The sequence below is a fragment of the Tenrec ecaudatus genome, chromosome 8, assembly GCF_050624435.1.
Source record: "Tenrec ecaudatus isolate mTenEca1 chromosome 8, mTenEca1.hap1, whole genome shotgun sequence".
NCBI lineage: Eukaryota > Metazoa > Chordata > Mammalia > Afrosoricida > Tenrecidae > Tenrec > Tenrec ecaudatus.
The window spans coordinates 124,349,548-124,374,013 of record NC_134537.1 but is presented as its reverse complement, the minus strand read 5'-3'; the positions used below and the strand labels follow the sequence as shown (position 1 = coordinate 124,374,013).

General features: G+C 45.8%; 1 long non-coding RNA gene across 1 annotated transcript; it reads left to right on the top strand.

The window, feature by feature from the left end:
- Nucleotides 1-954: 954 nt before the first annotated feature.
- Nucleotides 955-11,397, top strand: LOC142454473 (uncharacterized). Its single transcript, XR_012785699.1, has 3 exons — nucleotides 955-1,027; nucleotides 2,199-2,467; nucleotides 11,259-11,397. It is a non-coding gene; the product is annotated as an uncharacterized LOC142454473 (long non-coding RNA).
- The last annotated feature ends 13,069 nt before the right edge of the window (nucleotides 11,398-24,466 follow it).

Here is a 24,466-nt window from a genome sequence, read left to right as displayed (position 1 = left end):
CCATCACAAGGTATAGAAGGGATCAGGTATCAGGCATCAAAGAACAAAAAATCATATCTTTGTGAATGAGGGGGAGTGGGGGCCCAAAGCCCATCTGTAGGCAACTGGACATCCCCTTATGGAAGGGTCGTGGGGAGGAGACGAGCCAGTCAGGGTGCAGTGTAGCAACGATGAAACATAAAACTTTCCTCTCGTTCCTAAATGCTTCTTCCTGTGCCCCCCGCCCCCCACTATCATGATCCATGGAAAGGGGAAACTGATCACAATGATCTACATATAACCTCCTCCCTGGGGGACAGACAATAGAAAAGTAGGTGAAGGGAGATGTCAAACAGTGTAAGGTATGACAAAATAATAATTTATAAATTATCAAGGGTTCATAAGGGAGCAGGGAGCAGGGAGCTAGGGGAAAAATGGGGAGCTGATGCCAGGGGCTTACGTGGAGAGCAAATGTTTTGAGAATGATGAGGGCAATGAACGTACAGATGTGCTTTATACAATTGATGTATATAAATGTATGGATTGTGATAAGAGTTGTATGAGCCCCTAATAACATGATTTTAAAAAGGAAAAGAAAATACAGCCTACATGGAGGCTACATTGAGAAACAAACAAGCAAAAATGAATCGTGAACAGAAACAAGGAACCCAGTAAGGGGCTTGGACTGCAAACTTCTGCTGAGCCGCAAAGACCATCTGGTTTAGGAAGGGGGTTCGAGGCAGAAGACAGCGTTCAGAAGGAGCCTGGCGGGTCAGGAAGAGGAGGGCCCCTGTATAGTGGGCAGAGCCAAGGCAGAGGGACACCAAGAGTGCACTGCAGGCCTGAAACAGGGAGGTTGGCCCAGCGACCGCCCTCCTCCTCCCTCCCAGGTTCCAGGGAGGTTCTGAAAGGACAGCCAGGTCACATGGTGCTGATTTATTTGAAAAGTCCAAGAGCTGAAGCCAGTGTTCCAGAGTTTCGGGCCTGTGTCCTGAGCCCAAGTCAGCCTGTGAGCAGAATTTAGAGTTTGTCAGAGAGGCTGGGTTTGGTAAGCTCACCCATTTCTATACTTTTAGAAGGTGTGTATCTTGTCCTTCATACTGTATTAACCAATCTTGATTTCCAAATGGTCAAGTGTCTTGTATGAAATGAAGGAAAGGGTACTTGGTTGGTGGCAGTGCATGGGTTTCCATAGCTCAGAGGATATGTGTGTCCTATAAGGGCAGGTATTGTGGCCCCAGGACCTGGAAGAACAGAGGAAACAGCAAGTTGAGGAATGTGGTAGAAACACAGGTGGGAGCAGGGGAGTGGGGAAGGTACGGTGCCTGCCAGGGCAGGGCTTTGGATTCTGCTCCCTCTCAGCTGGTGTCGCTCCCTCGCCCCTACCTTCCTCCCCAGGACCCACCAGAATGTCAGGCACCAAGGCTCATGCTCAGGGAGAGGAGCAAAGACTTGCCTTGGTGTCAATGGGAATGTAGGCGTCCTCTGGGAGTCAGGTCAATGGGCAGAGCTGACCTCTGGGGAAATGGAAATGCCCTTCGCCATGCCCTGCTCAGAAGCTTTGGACAGCCATACCCACAGACTCAGGCTCCATGCTAACTAGGTACTTACTGTGGCATGCCTGCCATGCCCCATCTCAGCAACGCCATGGGCCAGACTTCCCTAGGCCACAGTCCTCACTCACCTCCCATCTCCCTAGTTTCCATGCACATGGGCACATGTTTTAGGTTTGCAACCATATGCTGACAAATTCACCCCAGGACCAAAGAACTCTCTGTTGCTCTTTCTGTGAAATATTTGGTTTTCTTTTTCTTTTTTTAGATATGAATGCTCTTGGGGGGAAATGTGGGGGAAAGGGATGCCAGGAATTTCTGGGTCATTTCCTCGGTATTCACACTGAGTTCACTAGTGGACAGAGGAATTGGGGCTGTTACCCTGAATGTCACTAAAAGAACAGTGTGGCACTCTGGATGTCAGGAATGGGCCTACCAGAGATCCTGTAACCATGGTGATGAAGCGAGGCCAGAGGCCCATGCGGGTGAAGAAAGCCGCCCCCTCAGCACCCTTCAAAGAACTGACACCTCTCCTAGAGACAGTCTTTCACTTCTGAAGGTTTTGCTATCCACAGGCAGAGAACCATCTAGCTTGAGCAGCAGCGGGTGTTTGTGAGTGCTCTTGAGAAACTAAATATTATACTATGATTTGTTTTTAAATTCCAGCCAATGTACAAGAAGCAGTTTGGTTTCCGGCTCGTTTATGAAGGCGGGCACTTGGTGAAGTTTCTTCAAAGAGAGGAAGGAATGGGTATTCCTTATCCATATTATGCGCTACTGAGAAATTCCAGCTAACCTGCCAGCCCAAGACGACAGTCAGAGAGGCTGAGAAAGCAGAGTTCACTTGTCCACAGAGTGTGTCAAGTTCAAGTTCGAATCTCAAAACTGGACTGTTTCCATGGCACCAAGCATCCTCCTGACCTCAAACATCCTGGGTAGGTCTGAAGAGGGCGGTGGGGGTGGGGGGGTTGGTGTCATTGCTCTCCCAGGCCCTCTTCTATAAGGAGAGTTAACATGTACCCAGGGTGCCCAGGTTGATACCACCCTGGATGAGTAGTGTTGGGTGAGCCTGCTCCCAGAATCACAGGGGACCCTACTTACAAGACCTTTTGAAGATATGTAAGCTCAGACCTTCAGGGATTGTCATTTTCAATGTCTTACTGCCCCTGTCCCATAATGCTAGGCTCACTGTCTCCATCCCAACACCTCTCTCAGCAACCATCTGCCCCCTGCCATTTCACCCCCGGCCCCTGACTTCTGCCTTTTCCCTACCTCTTCCGTGGCTCCCGTCAATGACGTCTAAATGGAAGAGTCAGGGTCACTGGAGCTGGGCTGTGATAGTGAGGTCACGAGCTCAAATAACGTAGCCAGACCTGAGTAGCTCAAAGCTGACCAAGGAGTTTCCTAGGAGGATTGGGAGAAAACAACACTCTTCTCACCTTGATCCAAGAACTGAGAGAAAACTGTCGAGAAAGTAGCCCTTACTGGGAGTTCTGGCCACTGTGTGCCAGGGCTGTTGGTCACTGCAGTTGGGCCAGCCTGAGCAGGGGACAGCAGCATCCACTATCGAGGAAGAACCAGAGGACTCCGGCCAGGAAGGCGGCAGAGTTGCTGGACTCTCAGCCACCCACATTAATCAGGGCTTGCTTCAGCCTCAGCTGCCCGCTCTTAAAAAACACTTCAGGTATTTGCAGTGTATGAGGAGTCTGCTCAGAGTTTCCGTGGGAACTGACAGTTTTCAGATAGCTGACCTGAGCTGCGCATGAGGACTAGGGTGCACACAGGTAATGCTGTCAAAGTTATTTTGGATCTTAGTTCCTTGTGAGTGGGTAGAGAGTGTAGCTCAACATCTGTCCATGGTCCTCCTGGTTACTTTGACTCTCTAAAGTGCATTTTCAACACCAAAACATCTTTGGAGCAATTACATGTCAAATATCTCTAAACTCTCAAATGATCTTTGATCAATTCACATTTAAACCCGCCCCCCACCCCCCACTGCTATGCATGGGCCAGAAGCTCTGCTGGCACAGTGGTGAAGCACTTGGCTACAATGGAAAGGCGGGTGGTTTGAACTCCACAGCTGCCCCAAAGGAGACCAATGTCACTGTCTGCTTCCATAAAATTATAGTCTTGGAAATCGACTGGAGCTGTTCTGTAGTGCCGGGTCACTATGCATCAGAACCCACTTAGTGGGCAGCTAACAACACCCTACTGTAAAAACCATAGTACCAAGCAGGTGAATTATGGAGAGATTATGTGTAAATCCAGGAGCCTTGGTGGCATAGTAGATTACTCATTGGCCTGCTAAATCCAAAGTCAGCAGTTCAAATCCACCAGCCGCGGCAAGGAAGACAGATGGGGCTTTCTACTCCAGTAAAGAGGTACAGTGTCAGAAACCCACAGGAGTATTTATTTCTAGCCTGTATTATGGGGTGGCTATGAGTCAGAATTAATTCGATGGCAGTGAGTTTGTTTGTTTTGAGTTTTATGTATGAGTCCTGGGGAATTCTGGAACTCTTGTTCCCAGTTTCTGGCTGCTTTGATTTCCTGGAACTGTCATAACAAAGTGTCATAAATTGAGTGAGTGTGTTGACACAACAGGAACTTGCTCTCTTAGATGTCTGGAGGCAAGTAATTTGAATTCAGAGTGTCAATGGGGTCACGTCCTTCCCAAAGGCTCTAGGGAAAGATCCCTGCCTCTCCAAGCTGCTGGTTGCCCCGGGGCTCCAATCTCTGATTTAGTTTTTACACGTGTACCACTTTTACCTCCCCGTGACTGTGTGTCTGTGGCTCTTCTGGTATCAAAAACTCACCATCCTGCTGGATTAAGGGTCACCCCAACCCATAGGACCCTATCTTAATGAATACCATTTGCAATGAAGTCATATTCACTGCTGGGGATGAGGACGTTGATATATCTTTTGAGGATAAATAATTCCAGCTCCAACCAGGACCCGTCTCCACGCAGTGTAGCCTCCAAAACAAACACAGCCCCAGCTCCAAAACCAGATTGGGAAAGCCACCGCCCCGTCTTTCCAGCCCCCTCCAAAGCTACTCTCCCCCAAAGCTGCTCCACCCAAATTGCTCACCTTTCTCGCTCCCTCCACACTTTCTCCCTCCCAAGTCTGTGATCTCTCCTTTTCCACCCAGAGAAGCCGCCTCTCCCTTCTGTACCAGCACTAAACATCTTCAGGTTGCTGTGCCGCTGCTGAAGCAGGAGACCAAGAAGAGACCATCACACGGGAATCTAAACTCACAGATAGCTTGACTTCACTTAGATCGCGGGCAGCACCAATCCTTGGCTTTCCAGGGTGTGTAGTGATGTGTGTTGACCTGCCCCTTCTGACCATGGTCATGACCCTACAGGACAGGGTGGATCTGTCCCATGGGGTTTCCAAGGCTTTAATCTTGGTTTGTTAGCACTGCCTGCTTCTGAGGTAGCAGAGAAGCACTTTAGCACTGCACCACCACAGAGATCCTTATACAGGAGTCAGGGGTTAGGATGCCTCACACAGAGTTGGGGGGAATTTAAGTCTTAACAGATGAGTCCTGGGAAGATGCATTTCTAACACACCCCAAATCCTGGCCGTGCTGTTTTGAGACCTCACTGGAGAATAGTTCCTTTTTCCAATCATGTCTCTGGGAACGCTTCCCAGGAGGGACTGGGAGTACGTTCATTATTGCAATTTCTCCCTGGGCAACCAAAGGCACATTCCATAGCTGTGATTGTACCTCCACAGCTTTGAAGCCAAGGCTGGGGTTCCCTGGTCAACACACAGTCTGCTGCTGACAGGACTCGGTGGGGCCCTGTGGACAGGGAGACAGCTAGTCCGAACATTTCTGTTCGGATCCTTAATGAATCAGGGATCTGGTGCCTGTTTAAATGCCCATCTTGAGAGTGTTTGGCAGAGATGCAGAAAGACTCTGCTTAAGCCACTTTCTTAAGTGATGTGGCAGCAAGCGACAGAAGGACATGAAGGACTCTTAGTTGAAGGGCAAGATCAAAGTGCCCTGGGGAGTTGGGGAGCTGGGGCAATGTCTCAGGGAAAGTCTTGGGGTCCTATGAGCATGTGCTCCCTCACCTAGGGAGGGAGAAGGGAAGTCGGAACGTTCCACCTCTAGAAGGAAATACAGGACCCAAGAGTCTAGTATTTGATGTTCAGTGCAGTCAGGAATCAGACAGACAGAAACACACCAGCATTCACTGTAGCGCTTCTCACATAGCTGAAACGGGCAGCACATACCTGATGTCTGTCACTAGTTGACTACTCCTAACGGTGGCTAAGGTGTGGAAAGTACCGACAGTGGAGGACTGCTCAGAGAAATGAAGCCCTGGCGCTTACCTGATTCAAAATATGGACGCATTTCCCATGGCAGCTAAATAGGAAGACATCGTACTGTGTAACATTTATCATCATAAAACCAACCACATTCAATTGGATTCATCTTACACTTCTACTCAACATCGTACAAGACCCTACAATCTTACGCCACTCAGAGTAGGAACCAGAGTCCTTGTGCCCAGTCAGGCCCTGGACTCCTGTGTGAGCTTCCTGGACCTCTTAGACCCCATGAACACAAACTACAAGGGAGGGAGGAAGGAGCGGGGAGGGAGGGAGGAAATGAGGAGCTCAAGTAGAAGGAAAATGTTTTGAAAAAGATGATGGCAACATATGTACAGATGTGTTTGACACATGGATCTGTGTATGGATTGTGATCAGAGCTGTAAGAACCCCCAATAAAATAAATTTAAAAAAACCCTTCCTTAAAAAAAAAATAAGAAGGTCAAACACTTATTCTCCCACAGATCAGATGTCTGTGGGTAGAGTTGGCTGCTTCTGGAGGCTCTGAGGAAGAATACAGTCCATGTTCTCCCCAGCTTCTGTGTTCACCACCCTTGGAGTGCCTGGCGTGTGGCTGATCCCTCCTCTCTCTGCATCTTCACATCACCTCCTCCTCTGTGAGTCCGGTTGGAATTCAGGAGAAAGGGAACCTCCGCTGCTGGGGACAAGGAGATCAAGGGAAGACAGGGGCGGGGCAAGTCAAGGAGAACATCTGCATGGGACCCAAGACTCATTGTGCGTCCAGTAACGGTGTTTTCTCTGTGTGCCTCTTTCGGTGATGGTATCAGTTAAGGTGCTTTCCAGTAGCTGTTTCAGAGTCTTATTTTGATGAGTTGGAACCGTTCCAGGTATGTGGGTCGTGGGATGCCCCTTTCACAATTTTCTCTCTTTTTTCCTTGTCTGGAGGTCAGGCATTATCTACCAATCACAAACCTAGAGGGGCGCAGGGTGGGGCACTTGCCAGCTTGAGCTCTCCTCGCTGTCTGGTCCCCTCAACAAATGGAGTTCAGTGCTTCTAGGGAGAGCCGAGGCCGATGAGCACATGGCATCTTTGTTCAACATTGACCTTCAAGTGCGTTTTCTGTCTGTGTCTGCGGTGGGGTAGTCCGCTTCAAAGCAGATATCTGTGAAGTGTGACATTTTTCCTCGTTTCTTTAGTGGTCCCCAAACCCAGGTAGCTGAATGAGACTGTAGACTGGTTACCAAATGGGCCAACCTTCCCTTTCTTCAACGGCAGCTACCGCATCCTCAGAGGATGCACTGACAGCAATGGCAAGGCAGGAGCCTGCTCCTTCTGCAACTGGAGGCTTTGAGAGAGATGCCCTCTTTTGGGGCCAGTCATTGGGCAGAGGGGAAGTGACTTTGGAAGCAACAGATCAGAAACAGCTTGGGAACCTTGGGGTTGGTCATGCACTGTCTCGGTCCTCAGAAGCTCCCAGCTTTTAGCACACCACCACCTTCATTATGGCTCAAGGCCTAGGCTCACAGCAGCTGAGGGGCCCCAGGTAACTCGTCAGGTGGAGAGGTGTAGAATGCCCGGGCCTGCAGGTGGCGTGCTGGAGTCAAGCAGCTACCATGTGCCACAGGGAGAAAACAGGGGCAGGTCGAGGGCGCTTAGCTCAGAAAGGGATCCGTGAATCTGTGTATCCAGATCAGACAAAAAAAGCGCTCTAGCCCATTACCACCCAAGGCCAGGTGCGATCCCCAGAGGACTAGAGAAAGCAGTAACCCAAAGCAGCACTCTTGCTCAAGCTAGCACGCAGACTCAAACCCGCTGCCATCGAGTCAATGCCAACTCATGGTGAACTTATAGAACAGGGTAGAACTGCCCCCCCCACCCAGAGTTCCTGAGACTCTAAGTCTTTAGAGGAGGAGAAATGCCCTTTAGTCTCCTGGGGAGGAGCTGGTGGTTTCAAACTGCTGACCTTTAGTTTAGCAGCACAACATATAACCACTCTGCCACGAGGGTTCCCCAGCATGTAGAAAGAGGACACAGAATGGATCTGTTATCTGTTCTAATTATTAACAGTAATTTTTCCCTCTCCAAACCTGTCCTGGATTCATCTGACCTGGGAAAAAGACACCCACTACCACCAAGCCCATTCAACTCATAGGAAGCCTGTGGAGGGGCAGACAGCTTCAACTTTCTTCCTCCGAGTGGCTGGGAGGCTTAACACTCAGCCATGTAGTTACCTGATAACACCACCTGGGCTCTGCTGAGGGCAAGGCCAGCCATTCAAGTTCACTGAGGGCACCAAGGGGGACAGGTGAGGCCCTCTTCTCTAGTAGAGTTTACAGGCTCAGAAACACTATGCAGAGGCGAGATGAGTCTGCATTAATTCAATTACACGTTCAGGTTGGGAAGGTCCATATAACGATTCCATTTCTAGGTATTCAAAATTAACCGATATGTGTAAGTCTTGCTTGCATGACTGTAAAGAAATTGTCTCGAAGGACACAGCTAATGGTGGGGACTTGGGGCTTGGTACACTCGAAACTCACTGTCTTCAAGTCAATGCTGACGCACAGCGACCCTATATCACAGGGTAGAATTGCCCCTGTGGGTTTCCAAGACTGTGCCTCTAGGAGTAAAAAGTCTTGTCTTTCTCCAGAGGAGCAGCTGGTGGTTTCAAACTGCTGCCCTCTCCAACTGCAGTCCAATGTGTCACCACTACACCACCAGGGACATGACAACACAGAAAGGTATGGGGCTTCGTAGCGACATGGAAACCATTGTGTTGTCTTTCCATGCATTGCTTGTTGCACCCAACATATAATTTTTAAAAGGGAGGAAAATGACTAATTTGGGAGGATGAATCATGGCAATCACGCTCTCTGAAATACCGGCATCATCTGGAAGAACAGCTGGAAAGGGCACTGAAATCCGAGAGCCTGAACATTTCTGCTGAAGGGCCTGAGAAATATGTCTTCAACTGGGACAGCTTCTGTTCTCGTGAACAGACTACATTTCCCAGGTCGCCCTGCTACTCAGTGGTGTGGGCTCACACAGGAGAGTAAATCAGCCGAAGGAAAGCAGAGTAAACCGTGTTCTGTGTCATCCGGGTGTAATAGGAGCAATTTTGTGACCACGCTACAGTGGAATTCTGACCAATAATTTTCAAGTTTTGTTACTCACTTATTCTGATAGACAGAGATTATACTTTCTTTTAATCGCAAAAACATGATCTGCTTTATTTCTCATTTTAAGTTTTAAGCCTTCCTTCCCAAGTGACAAGCGTGTAGACACACGAGGTGCTGGATCCAGGCCAGGTCTGACCGGGGCGGCTGCAGAGCCTGGCCAGTCACTCCACATCTTGTGAAACCTCGTTGACTCCAGCAGAGGAGCAGGGGAAGGAAAGACGCTCAATGAGGTGGAGTGATGCAGGGACAACAAAAATGGGCTCAAATGCACGCACAATGGTGAGGAGGGCGCAGATCCAGGCAAGGCTTCCTTCTGCGGTGTCTCAGAGCCCTTTGTGGCAGAGCCTACTCAGTGGCAACTAATAACAACAAGGGAATTTTTAGCCAGATGTTGTGCCATCTTATGACAGCGCCTCCCCCCGCCCCCCGCTGCTCCCAGGGCTTATATAGACCCAGCAGTGTAGTAGTTATGAGTTGGGCTTCAATCCTCTTGGCAGGTTGAAACCACCAGCAGCTCCCGGGGAGAAAGGCTTAGTCAGCATTGACTGGGAGGCAGTGAGTTTGGTTTGGTTTGACATAAACCTGATTCCTCTAATTCTCCTGCTGGTCACTCTTGATATGCATTGTGTGCATTCTATACACGCATGACAGTCTTCTATTTGTAACTCTGGAAAAGCTTGCACATCAACAACTAAGTGGAAGAAGCGGTACCAAAGAGTCAGGCTCGGAATGGAAAGACGTGTTAGGAACACCTTAGCCAGTTATTTTACATTTTCTTTTGTAAAATGTTGTTTCTATCATTAAATATGTGATTACGTTCAAAAAAGAATATTCTATACATTTAAACCAAAGCTCTACGTGATAATCAATCCTTGTGTCAAAATTCAATTGGCAGCAGCACACAGAGAGTCAAACGAAGGCAAACCCCATGGACGCAATGGTTTTCCATCATTACAGGGCTGGAAGTCCACGTGACGAGCGCAGGCCTATTGGCATAGTTACTACAAGGCGCCGGTGCCGATGATTAACGTGCTTGGCTGCTGACCAAGTGAGTCCCTCTAGAGGAGCCCTGGTGGCATAGTGGTTACACGTTGGGCTGTGGTCTGCAAGGCCAGCAGTTCAAAACCACCCGCAGCTTCTCAGGAGAAAGACAGGGCTTTCTATGCCTGCCAAGAGTTACAGTCCCACAAACCCACAGGGGTCATTCTACCCTGTTCTACAAGGTCACTATGAGTCAGTCATCATCGACTCAATGGCAATGAGTTTGGTGTGGTTTGAGAGGTACTCTGGAAAAAAAGGTGTGATGCTCTATTAAAACAAAATAAGTCATAAAATAAAATAAACAAGCCACGGAAAACCCTCTGAAGCATGGTTCTGCCCTGACACGTGGCGCTCCCGTGAGTCAGTCTTGTCAGTAACTTCGGGAGACCTAAAATAGACGCACAATGAAACTGGGTGGATTGACATAATAGTTTATTTATAGGATGCTTTGTTTTACTTTCTTTTTTTATTGTGATGGAAATATACACAACAAAACATTTATCAATTCAACAACTTCCACATGTATAATTCAGTGACGGATTATATTCTTTAAGTTCTACGAGCATTCACATTATCCTTTTCCAAAATATTTCACCACCAACAGAAACTGACTTCCTGCTAAGCAAAAACTTCCCCTCCTCCTGTCTCTCCCGTTCCTGGTCATCACTAATAATGTTGTTTTTCTGCGTACTTTATTTCATATAAGTGAGATAATACAGGGTGTGTCCTTTTGTGACTGGCGTTTATTTTAAGTGCTTCATTGTTTACATTTTGTTAGCATGCTTTCTTAAATACTGGAATGGACAATCAAGTTTCGATTGCATTTGAAAACGTATGGAAAAGCAGAAAGTAGTATGCCTTTTCACAGCTCTGTTATTGTGAGTGTGCTAGTTGGCTCAAGAGAGGCTGCTATTAATTCATTTAACACAAATTACTTAGTACTTCTAATAGGCAAGGCATTACCCATTTATCATATAGCCAACCACGCAAGGCTATAAGAAGTCGTTAATTTGTGTAAAATTGTATCAGAGAACTCTTTAATTTTATTCTCTTGGTCTATTGTTTCCTATTTTTCTCTATTGTCTGTATGGCATCTGCAGACATAGATGCCAATTCACTAAAGGCATGCTTGACTGCTCAAATAAAAAAGCAAAAAAGAATAACATCTGATCAGGCTGCTGTCATTTTCTAATTCTGAAAGAGCCATGAGACAATCACCTGGCACAGCATCACGCACCAGAGCCCCAGGGACAGTGGACGTCAGCTGAACTTCAGAGATGATGGCAAGTTGCAGTCAAGGCTCTAGATTGTCACAGAAGAGCTGGAAGGAGGGGAAAGTGAACAGGTGAGTTTAACTAATTTCCCTTGGTAAAGTATCTTTGTTACTAAGCATCAATTTTATTTATTAAAGAATGTTACCCGGCTTATTCATATGGATCCTACGTAAGTTATCCTTGCAGATAGAAGTCAAAGAATGTAAGCAGAAACAACAGGGAAATATCCTGTTTCGTGCATTCCCTTTTCAGAGAATCATTTCAAAATGTGGATATCCCAACTGTGAACAGAATCTGGAACCAGTTTCCCCCCATTATTTTTTAAGAGAGCTTTTCTTTTGTTGTTGTTGTTCGGCAATGTCTACATGTAGCTGTAAAGTTTAGTGACATTGATGACCTTCCCCCTTAGAAGCAGACATTCTTATTCTCCTTTTCCTAATGATGTCTACACTAGTAACATAAACTCACCGCCCCTTTTACTTTCTGTCTGATCTTTCAAGTTATCCGTGACAATTTGATCCCATACAGACCTCAGGGAATAGTGTTGGTTTAAAGATTTTGACAGGGTAATATTTTGGGTTCTACTAGCTTCCATGGCTCCAGAAATCCTGGCATTCATGAGAATTTGAAACTATGTTCTGCATTTCTGCCCCGATGAGATGAATTTTTCAAAATCTTTGATCAAAATAGTCCATAGTGGTAGCCACACACCCTCTACTTCTTCTAGTCTCATAGCAAGGAAGGCAGTTGTCCATGAAGGCAACGAGTCACATGTTCCATTTCCTCCTGTTACTCCAAATTACTCTACTTCCACTGCTGCGCCAGATGAATAGAGACCAATTGTTGGATCTTGGATGGCTCCGTGCAAGCTGTTAAGGCCCCAGGAATTAGTCAACAAACTAGAATGTGGAAGGGAAACACCAGAAACAATATTTGGACAATGAGCTGGGTTCCCATCAAACCAAGGAGCAAAGATGGCCCTAAGCCCCCAGTTGAAGAAAACAAACCCTGTGGTTATAGAAAAACAACATTGCCAACTGCTCTCTCTCTCTCTCTAATTAGTTGGAATTTAATACATAAAACTTATCATTCCATAGTTCAACCACATCAAGTAGAATGTACAACTGCCACCACAATCAGTTTGCAACCATTCTTTTTCTACATGGACTCCTTGACATCATCTCCCTTCTAGCCCACCACCGCCACTGTACACACCCCACTCCCCTAAGCCCCTTATTTTACCTGCTGTCCCTATAAGTTCACCAATCCTGGGTTTCATATACCGAAAAACAGAAAAGCATGTAGCACAACTTCAAGAAGGTGACCTCCATTGACATCACACCTCTGAGATACACTGTACTATGAATGAACAAAAAACAAACACAGCAATGCCAACAAAAATACAGCCAATCAGGTCCAGCCTGCATCACAGAGGGGAATCCACTAACAAAGTTTTAACTGTGCAGGTCAAATTTCTGCCTTCAATCTTCTCTACCTTTCTCTCCCCAGCACTCTGGTTAGTGACCACTGTCCTCCCTTCCCTCAGTTTCAGACAGGGGAGTTCTCTGGAGGCTTACTTCCTGAGCAGTTTGCTTGTTTGGAGACAAGCCTTTAAGACCTCAGACACTTTTGCTGCTGTTGTCTTTGTAGAACTCTAAAAGCTTGTGGACCCACAAGGTCAGGAGTTCTAAACTACCTCAGGAGAAAGATGAGGCTTCCTTCTCCCATGAACAGTTACGGTCTTAGAAATCCACAGGAGCAGTTCTACCTTGTCACTCTGAGTTGGCATCCACCAACTCCATGGCTATGGGTTTGGTTTGGTGTCAGAGTTCATTGCTATGCAGAGGGGCAGTGAAAAAAAGGGAGTGGCATCTCATCTCCATTAAATGGATGGGCAACAAGATGGATTGACGGAGTGGCTGCACTGACGGACTCCAACATAACACTGGTGAGGATGATGCGAAGAGCGGGCAGTGTTTTGTGCTGTCATTCATGGGGTCACTACGAGTCAAAACTGACTCAAATGTACCCAACAACAGTAACAATAGCTAATGACGTTCATATTCTTTTCATATGTGTATTGATCACTTGAATATCCTCGTTGGTGACCTGTGTATTCAAGTCCTTTGCCCATTGTGTTTGTGGTGGTTACATAATCTGGGGTCAGTTTGAGAGGATTACAAGTGAAGGAGTGGACTCTGGCCCATCAATCAAGATATAACCAGTGAGGCCTCTCTGGGCATGGCCTTCCCGTGAGGATTCTGTGAAAACACTGGTATTTCCTCCTTGGAGGCTGGAGAGACTCTCTCGCTCACTACTTCACTCCCTGGGAGACATTGCAGCTGACTAGACACATGGAACTACCCTAGTACCCTGAGCTGGAGAAGCCACATGGACCTACCCACGTAGAGACCCCTGCCAGGGCTGAGATGCTTACAACCCACTGGATTCACAAGACTTCTCACCTACTGGCCTGTGATGTCATTGACTGTATTCTGTAAGGCTGGACATATGAGCTAATATCAGACTTATGGGCTTGGACCGGATGCTTTCTTAATGTACAATTACCCCTTATATAAAAGTCTCTCTTATACACACATATGAATTTGTTTCTCTAGTCTACCTGGACTAACACAGTGTTGTTTGTCTTCTGGAGCTGTCTTTGGAGAAGTTGTAAGAGTAAATGTCTTTTAACATCAGACAGATTTGAATTAATATGGACACCAAGCCATATTAATGCTAGCATTAGTATTGTTGTGTTGTGTTTCAGGATAACCTGTGTTTATTTGACTTCTTATACAGGTGATATAAAGACAACTGCCTCTACTGGCCTATCTAACCAAGGATATTAGTGATTTCCACTGTAAATGGGCTTTTGTGTTGCTTACACTTTTGATTATACATGGAAAGAGACAAGATGATTTTAAATTACAAAATGACATTGGGTCATCTCAGCAACTTAACAATTTTCTCTATGTATAAATTTATGTTATTGAATTTCAAAAGTTCTCCGGAAATTTTTTTCCCAAAATTTGGCAGGTGGATTGCTTAAAAAGAAACCACAAATTTTATACATGAAATGGAAGACTCCCGCAGCCCAGTGTGATGGTGGGTGTACAGGGTTCTTTTTCAGCATTTCCACTTCTGCTTGGTGGACTGATAGTGCTGAAACACGGTCATTGAGAATCTACCAATAAATGCAATAATCAGATCCCAATGCTAACGTAAAAATTTCAGGAAGAACTAGTTGATTTAGAATTTTTTGTAACTTGGATAAATTGAATAATCATTCAAAATAACTATTCTTCCTGTTCACAAAAGGGCCTCCCCCACCAAAATAAATCAATAAAATTCACATGAGCACCCACATTCACATTTGAGTGAGGGTTAAGCCTGGGACCTGAGGGAGCCAGAAGAGGACTGGCTGAGGACTGAAGCTTTCTATGCACAGATCCCAACAAGGTACAATGAGCAGGCTCTCAGTGACACAGTGAGGCGCTATAATATCACCTCTCGGCCTCACTTTCTTCTTCTCTTTCTGGCCCAGGAATTCAAACACTTGGTGTCAGTATTGCTCAAACGCACAGGCACATGCTCAGCGTTGAGCTGTAACTAAAGTCAATTCATTGGCAAACCTTGGAGGAAGCTTTGAAGGATGTTGTCGTGCTTGACTGCGGCAGAAGGCAGATCCTCGCACACATCTCTGAAATCGGTGGGCGGCTTTCACAAGTTTTTCCACTTGGCAGCGGTTCTGTGTGTGAGCTGCTGCCTTCTGAGCCAACTGGCCTCTTCTCTGACCTCCCATTCCAGGGAAGGGTGTGCTTGTTCACAGGCAGATTTGTGGTTTCGCAGTGTCTCCCCTTTGTGACAGTTAAGCGCTTGGTGCAGGTGGGAAATCGGGGGAGAAGATGTTTCCCCACAGTGGAGGGGAAGCAATGAAAGACAGGAGGGAGTTGGAATGACAGGCCCATCGTTGCTGAAATCCTTCCAGACACTTGACTCGCACTTCCAGCTGCAGACCTGCTTCTTGTTTGTCACCCTTTCATTCTTCTGTCTCCAAACTCAGGTACAAATTGAGAGCTTTAAAAAAATGTATTGTTTAATTGCTTAGTTAATTCTTAACACACTGCCCAAGGCTGAGGACTCAGACTGATGTCCATCCGTGTTTTCAGATTGTACCATACTCTGACCGGAGGTCCTTGGCGAGCCCAAAAGTGTACAGTCAGTGACTGATAAGCATTGGACTGCTCACCACAAGGTCAGAGGTTCAAACCTACCAGCAGTTCTTCAGGAGAGGGGCGAGGCTACCTGCTCCTGTAAAAATTTAGAGTCTTAGAAAACCCATGTAGGGTCACTAGGTGGCAGTGGGTTTGAGGTTTGGGTTCTACCTTAAAAGTCAGTGTTTTGAGCCTACCCTGCAATTCTGTGCCAGGAATGCCTAAACATTACAGCCAGACAACTTTATCATGCAGCACTGCTCACTGGCACCTTGAGTCACTATATATTGGAAGTGACTAAAAGGCAGGACGTTTGGTTTATTATTTATTATTATTCTGCCCTTATCTAGCTGCCCTTATCTTCTGTCCTATAGAGATCACGATGGGTAGGGATTGTGTGGTGCCTAGGATCACTGTGCGCTGGCGCTGACTCAATGGTGTTTAACAACATCATCATTTGGGAAGGAGATTTGGCAGCACAGTAGTTAACTGCTGGTCTAGCAACCAAAAGATCTGTGGTCTTACCCTATAGAGCAGGTCCTGGCATTCTGCTTCTATGAAGATAAAACCAAGAAAACCAAAACCACTACCATTAGGTAAATGTAGACTCACAGCAACCCCATAGGACAGATTAGAATCACTCCATAGCATTTCTTTTCTTTTTAAAAAATACTTTTATTGGGGGCTCTTACATCTCTTATTACAATCCATACCTTCTTCCACTGTGTCAAGCACATTTGCACGTATGCTGCCATCATCATTTTTAAAACATGTTTTTTCTACTTAAGCCCTTGATATCAGCTCTTCATTTACCCCCTTCCTCCCCTGCTGTCCTCCATCCTGAACCCTTAATAAAATGTAGATTATTATTTTCATACCTTGCATTGTCATCTCTCATTCTTCACTCACCTTTCCGTTGTTTGTCCCCCTGGGAGTGGGTCATATGTTGATCCTTGTGATCAATTTTCCCCTTCTCCCCCCACCTTCCTCTACTCCTCCTGCCATCTCTATTCTCATTGTTGGCCCTAAGGGATTTATCTATCCTGGATTCCCTGTGTTGTGGGCTCTTATCTGTAGCAGTGTGCATGTTCTGGTCTAATCCGGTTTGTAAGGTAGAATTGAGGTCATGATAGTGGTAGCAAGGAAGCATTAAAGAACTAGAGGAAAGTTGTGTGTTTCATCGGTGCTATATTGCACCCTGACTGGCTGATCACTTCCCTATGATCCCTCTATGAGGGGATGTCCAATTGTCTACAGATGGGCATTGGGTCTCCACTCCATGCCCCCCCCCATTCACATTGGTTATGATTTGTTCTGGGTCTTAGATGCCTGATACCTGATCCCATTGATCCCTCATGATCACACAGGCTGGTGTGCTTCTTCCATGTGGGCTTTGTTGCTTCTGAGCTAGATGGCCGCTTGTTTGCCTTCAAGCCTTTAAGACCCCCAGTGTGATCTCTTTTGATAGCTGGACACCATCAGCTTTCTTTGCCACATTTGCTTAATGTACCTGCTTTGTCTTCAGTGATAGTGTTGCTCCATTGCATTTCCAAAGCTATACTCTTTAGGGAAACAAACTGCCATGTCTTTCTCCTGTAGAACAGCTGGTGGGTTCAAGTCATTGACCTTTTGGTTAGTTGCCAAGTGCTTAACTACTAAAATACTAGGACTCCTTTTATAACATCCTTCAGCCCACTGTGAAAAAGTAGGAAATGGAGAAGAAGGAGCAGTAGGTGAAGAACAGGGACTTGGTGGTAGAAATGAAGCTAGAGTTCACATGATAAAATGTTGTAAAACCAACCACTTGTTCATAGAAAATACCCTTTTGCAAGAACACAAAAGGCAATTATCAACATGACTGAATATACAGATCTCAAATTGACTACATCTGTGGGAAGGCACAATGGAGAAACTCAATACCAGCAGCTGAAATCAGACCAGGAGACAACTGTGGGACAGACCATCAATTGCTCATATGTAAGGTCAAGATAAAGCTGAAGAAAATTAAAACAAGTCCACGGGAGTCAAAATATGACCTTAAATCTATCCCACTTGAATTCTGAGAACATCTCAGAAACAGATTTGACACATTGAACACTAATGACAGAAGACCTGATGAGCTCTTGGAGGACATCAAAACCATCATTCTTGACCTAAGGAAAAGGGCATTAAAAAGATAGGAAAGAAAGAAAAGATCAAAGTAGATGTCAGAAGAGACTCTGGAACTTGCTATTAATTGTAGAGTTGCTAAACCAAATGAAGGAAAGGAGGAAGTCAAGGAGCTGAATAGAAAATGTCAAAGAGCAGCTGGAGAAGACAAAGCGGAATATTATAGAAGACAAAGCTCAAACTCTGTAAGGACCTAGAATTAGAAAGCCCAAAGGGCAGAATCCACTCCATATATTGGAAACTGAAAGAACTCAAGAAAAAAGTCAAGCCTCAAATTGCACTTTTGAAAGATTCTATAGGCAAAACTGGAAGCTTCAAGAGAAAATGGAAAAAATACACTCACTGTACCAAAAAGAACTAGTCGATAGTCCACCATTTCAGGAGGTAGCATATAAGCAAGAACCAATGGTGCTGAAGGAAGAAATTCAAGCTGCACTGAATGCATTAGCCAGAAACAAGGCTCCAGGAATTGATGGAATGCCCCCTTGAAATGTTTCAGAAAGCTGAAGAAGCCCTGAAAGTATTTACTTGTCTATGCCAGGAAATCTGGAAGACAGCTAGTGGAGCAACTGACTATAAGAGATCTATATTTGTGCCCATGTAAAGAAAGGTGACCCAACAGAATGCTCAAACTATGGAACGATACCATTGATATCTCACACAAGTAAAATTTTGCTTAAAAGCAACAATGGTTGCAGCAACACATTGACATGGAACTGTCAGAAGTTCAGGCTGCATTCAGAAGAGGGCATGAAACAAGGGATATCGGTGCTGATGTCAGATGGTTCTTGGCTGTACCCAGAGAACACCAGAAAGATGTTTACTTGTGTGTTGCTGACTATGCAAAGGCATTTGATTGTGTGGACCATAATAAATTGTGGATAACCTTGAGAAGAATGGAAATTCCAGAACCCTTCATTGTGCTCGTGAAGAACTTGTGTTGCGAAGAGGCAGTTGTGTGAACAGAACAAGGCAATACTGCATGGTCTCAAACCAGGCAAGGTGTGTTTCAGGATGTGTCTTCTCACCATAATTGTTCATTCTGTAGGCTGAGCAAATCATCAGAGACACTGGATTATATGAAGAAAAGTGTGGCATCAGGATTGGAGGAAGGGTTATTAATAACGTGATCTGCAGATGACACAACCTGGCTTGCTGAAAGTGAGGAGGAATTGAAGCACTTGCTGATGAAGATCAAGGATGGTAGCCTTTAGTATGGATTACTGAATTCAATGCAAGGAAGACCCAAATCCTCACAACTGGACCAATAGGTAACATCATAATAAATGCAGAAAAGGTTAAAGTTGTCGAGGGTTTTGTTTTACTTGGATCCATAAGAAATTCTCATGGAAGCAGCAATCAAGAGATCTAAAGACATATTGCATTGGGTCAATCTGCTGCACAAGACCTCGTTAGAGTATCGACGAGTAAAGGTGTGACTTTGAGGAATAAGGTGCATCTGATCCAAGCCATGGTCTTCTCCATTGCATTATATGCTTATGGAAGTCAGACATTGAATAAGAAAGACCATAAAAGTGTCGGGGAATTTGAATTGTGGTGCTGGAGAAGAATACTGAAAGTACCATGGACTGCTAAAAGGACAAACCCATCTGTATTGGAAAAAGTAAGGCCCAAGTGCTTCTTAGAGGAAAGGATGGCAAGACTTTGTCGTACCTACTTTGACCATATTGTCAGGAGAGACCAGCCCCTGGAGGAGGACATCCTGTTGGGTAAAATGGAGAGGTAGCCAAAAAAGGAGGAAGGCCCTCAAGGAGATGGATTGACACAGTGGCTGCATCATTGCACGCGGGTGTAGGAACAATGGTGAGGATGGGGCGGGCCCATGCAGTGTTTCGTTCTGTTGTGAACAGAGTTGCTATGGGTTGGAGTTGACACCTGACATCAGCAATCGCCCAGCTTACCAGAAGCCCCAGTGGCACAGTGGGTTGCTAACCATGTCAATCATTGGAAAGCATCCGCCACTCCTTGGGAGAAAGATGAGGCTTTCAACTCCCATGAAGAGTTACCATCTTGGACACGCCCAGGGGCAGCTCTACAGCCGAGCAAACCGCCTTTCTCGCAGATGGGCACTCTGCTTGAAATCACATGATCGTCTGTGCAGGCTGGTGGCTTCAGTCCTTGGATCTTTTTCTGTCCGTTTGTCCCCCTCCTGCCCATTTCTTCCCCCTTTCTTCCCTTTCCACACCGCCCTTTGTTCTGTTTTCTGTGTTCTTTTCCCAAAATGTAGAGTCTGTTTCACTGAAGTCTTTAACTATTCTGCCACTTGATTTTCCATGATTCCCTTGCCATTTGGTGATGTTGCTTCAGTTTCTTAATAAATCAAAGAAAGGGGGTTTTGTGGGTATTCACAAACTCGTTTTGCCCTCAGAAGTTGGGACAGGCTTCCTAAAAGAAGCCTGGTGAGCCAGCTCCCACCGGCATCGTGGCTGCCCTCAGACCCCTGGTGAAGCCGAAAATTGTCAAAAAGAGGACCAAGCAGTTCATCGGCACCAATCCGACCACTAAGGCAAGATGAAGCGCAAGGGGCGCAAGCCCAGAGGCATTGACAACAGGGTGCGGAGAAGAGTCAAAGCCAGATCTCAATGGCCAACACTGGTGATAGGAGCAACAAGAATATCAAGACCATGCTGCCCAGTGGCGTCTGCCAGTTCCTGGGCCACAGTGTCAAGGAGCTGGCAGTGCTGCAACAAGTCTTACTGTGCGGGGATCACTCACCACGTTTCCTCCAAGAACGGCAAAAGCCATTGCAGAAAGAGCTGGCCATCAGTCATCCATCCCAATGCCGGGCTGTGCAGTGAATAGATGGCCCATTTGTGAGTTTTATTTGTGCCAAATAAAACCAGAAATGAAAAGAAGAAGAAGAAGCCTGGCTTGAACGTTCACTTACGGTCCAGCAAAGAGACTGCCCGGAGCAGCGAAGGGTGTTCCCTTCAGCTACACAGGCTCTTCCAGCCAAAGGAAGTCACGTCCTCAGCCTCACCAAGGGGCTGCTCAAGTAGCCTGAGGGAGGGGACCTTCTCCAGCTGGTGATGGTTAGAGCAGGACAACATCTCCTGGGAGTGGGGAAGGGGAGGTACAACTCCAGAAGAGTCGAGCAAGGGGTGAAGACAGGATTTCTTCTCAGACGTGTGATTCGTTTCCCGCCTCTGTCCTCAGTTCGGCTGCATTGATGGCCTTCGTCCATCTTCCATTTCTCAGCGCTCCCACCATCTAGAGCAGCGCTTCTCCACCTGGGGGTCGCAACCTCTTTGGGGGTCGAACGACTCTTTCACAGGGGTCGCCCGATTCATACCAGGAGCAAAATTACAGTGATAAAGTAGCAACGAAAATAATTTTATGGGGGAAAAATGAGGAGCTGATACCAAGGGCTCAAGTAGAAAACAAATGTTTTGAGAATGATGATGGCAACAAATGTACAAATGTGCTTCACATAATGGATGGATGTATGGATGTGGTAAGGGTTGTACGAGCCCCCAATAAAATGATTAAAAAGAAAGAAAAGAAATGAACTTTATGGTTGGGGAGGGAGTCACCACAATATTAGGAACTGTCTTAAAGGGTCGTGGCATTAGGAAGGTTGAGAATCACTGATCTAATGGGATCCTTATTTTCATCAGCTATGCATTGACTTTGAAGTTGTTCGCTGCTCTCTGTCAGCTCATGCCAATCCTGTATCCAATGGCACGAGGCCCTGCCTCCTCGTGCTCTATCCCCACGGTTGGTTGTATTGAGAACCATGGAGATCCCAAGTTTTCATTAGCTGGTTACTGGCAGTCTGTCTCCAGGCCTTTTCTCCTCGTCTGTCTTCATCTGGATTCTAGACTCCAGAAGGTCCTCTGAAACCTGTTCCTCATCAAATTTGCATAGAAGACCACGATAAGTTGGGTGGGGCTGCATTGAAGATGCGTCTGCTGTCTCTTGAACCTGGGTCTCTTGCATAGAAGGCAGGGAAGCTACCACTGGACCACTGGTGTCTGCTACATGGATATCACTGAAACACTAGCAAGCTCAGATCGTGGAACCTAGACCCTCATCTTTGGGGTCATCAGTTGGCCACGATTTAACAATGTGCACATTGTTTGGTGATCTACATTTTTCTTTGCATGCATGTGTGTGTGTGTGGATGGTTCCCCTTTTTTTGCTAGACTTCTAAATGCTGTTCTGCTGGTTGTGTTGCAATCTATTGTGAGAGCTCCATAAATGTCCTTGCGGCTGGACATTTAGGTTATTTCCACAATTTCTAGTACTCCAAAAATGCTGCAATAAATATCAGGGATGCCAAATCTTTGAAATATTTCTGTTAAAAATAGTTTTAAGTGATCGACATCTTGGTAAAAACTGAAAACATTACAGGTAAGGCCAGAGTCCCCATTAACCACCAGCTTCAGTCTACTGTAGCTGGCTGCTCCCATGAAGATTTACAAGACCCTGGGAACCCTTCATAGGGATGCTGTAAGTTGGAGCCACAGGGGCAGTGACATTAAGGATCCTTGATGATATGGTCGGGTAAGCATTGGACTGCTAAGCACAAGGATGGCTGTTCAAACCCACCAGCTGCTCTGTGAGAGAAAAATGAAGCTGTCTGCTCCCGGGGGGGGGGGGGGAATATAGCCTTGGAAATTCTCTATGGAGCCATCGTGAGTCAGAATTGACTTTATGGCCCTGGTTTGGGTGTTTTAGGATTCGTCTGCTTGCTTTCATAGAGATAACGGCCATTATTTGTTGGCAACTATTCTAGGTTTGTTTGCTTGTCTGTTTGTTTTTAATGCACTTGCAATCATGTTCCTGTACCTAATGAAAACGTGGAAGGAGCCCTCGTGTACAGTGGTTAAGTGATTACTGAAAGGTGGGCACCAGGAGCCCACCAGGAGCAGGTGGCACTCTGCTTCTGTAAAAGTATAACTGCGGACACCCGCTGGCACAGCTCTCCTCTTCCTGAGAGGGCTACTATGAGTCAGAATTGACTCCGTGGTAACAAATAAAATAGAGCATCAGACAGTTCTTTTTTGTGAAGTTTAAGCAAAACCAAGACCAAATTCGCTGCCATCAAGTTGAAGCTGGTTCACAGCAACCCCTAGGACAGGGCAAAACTGCCCAGTGTTTCTGAATGATAACTGTTCATGGGAGGAGAAAGCTCCCTCTTTCTCTCAAGGCTGGTGGTTTTGACCCACAGACCTTTCAAATTGCAACCCAATTCGTAACCTCTGTGCCGCCGGGGCTCCGTGTGTGAAGTTTAAAATAGTATACAAATGCTAACATGCTCTAACCATAAACATTGCCATTGAGTTTATTCCCACTCGTAGCAACCTGATAAGACAGAGTACCTGACATGAGAATTCAAGAAAAGTTCATTAGGAACTTGCGATATGAGTAGATGACACAACTTTGCTTGCAGAAAACAAAGACTCGAAGTACTTGCCGATAAAAGCCAAGGACTGCAGCCTTTGGTCTGGATCACAACACAATGTAAAGAAGAGCAAAATCCTCACAACTGGACCAGTGGTAACATCATGGTAAATGGAGAAAAGGTTGACGTTGTCAAGGATCTTGTCGTGCTTGCATCCACAATTAATGTTCATGGAAGTAGCAGTCAAAACAAATCAAATGATGTATTGCACTGGGTAAATCTATTGCTTAAGATCTCTTTAAAGTATTGAACAGCAAGGATGTCACTTTGAGGAGTAAGGTGTGCCCAACTCAAGCCATTATATTTTCAATGGCCTCATATATGAATGAAAGTTGGACATTGAAAACAGAAGCCTGAAGAATGTAATACATTTGAAAGATGGGGCTGGTGAAGAATCTTGAACGTACCATGGACTGTCACCAGAACAAACAGGCCCATCTTGGAACGCGTCTTAGAATCGAGGATGGAGAGATTTCTTCTCATGCGCTTTGAACACGTCATCGTGAGAGATCAGTCCCTGGAGAAGGACATCATGCTTGGTAAACAGTCAGGGCAGCAAAAAGAGGAAGTCCTTTGACAAGATGTATTGACACAGTGGCTGCCACAATGAGCGCAGGTGTAACAATAATGAGGATGGGCAGACGTAAGCAGTGTCTTGTTCTGTTGTACAGAGTGGAGATGCATCAGAATCGACTCCCCAGCACCTAACAACAACAACAGCATGTGAGTTTGAAAGTTGGACAATGATGAAGGAAGACCACAGAAGAATCCAGGCATTTGAGTGATGGGGTCAATGAAGCATACTGAAGGTACCATGGATTGTCAAAAAACAAGCAAGTCTTTCTTAGAAGTATAGCCAGAAAGCTACATAGAAATAAGGATGTCAAGATGTCTTACTTTCGACATGTTATCAGAAGAGAGCAGTTCACGGAAAGGACACCAGACTTGGTAGAGGGTCAGTGGAGAATCTCAAGGGCGTGGTTTGAAACAGCGGTTGCCATAACAGCCCCGTTTTGTTCTGTATTTAATATGGTGGCCATGAGTCAGAGCCAACTCAAGGGCACTTAACAACAACGATAAAGGATGGATAGTTTTGACATACATTTCATAGGTCATACGATTGAACACATATTAGGAAGAGTTGCGCTATTATCCTCACAACCAATGGAAAAGAAAGCAGAAAATATCAAACATTGAAACAACTTTAAAATGAGTCAAATGGGAGATCAAATGAGAAGGCATTACATTTTAAGCTGCCTACATCTGCCATAATCAACTATATAATGTTCTCTGTCTAAGAGCAAGCCTATTCACATCCCTG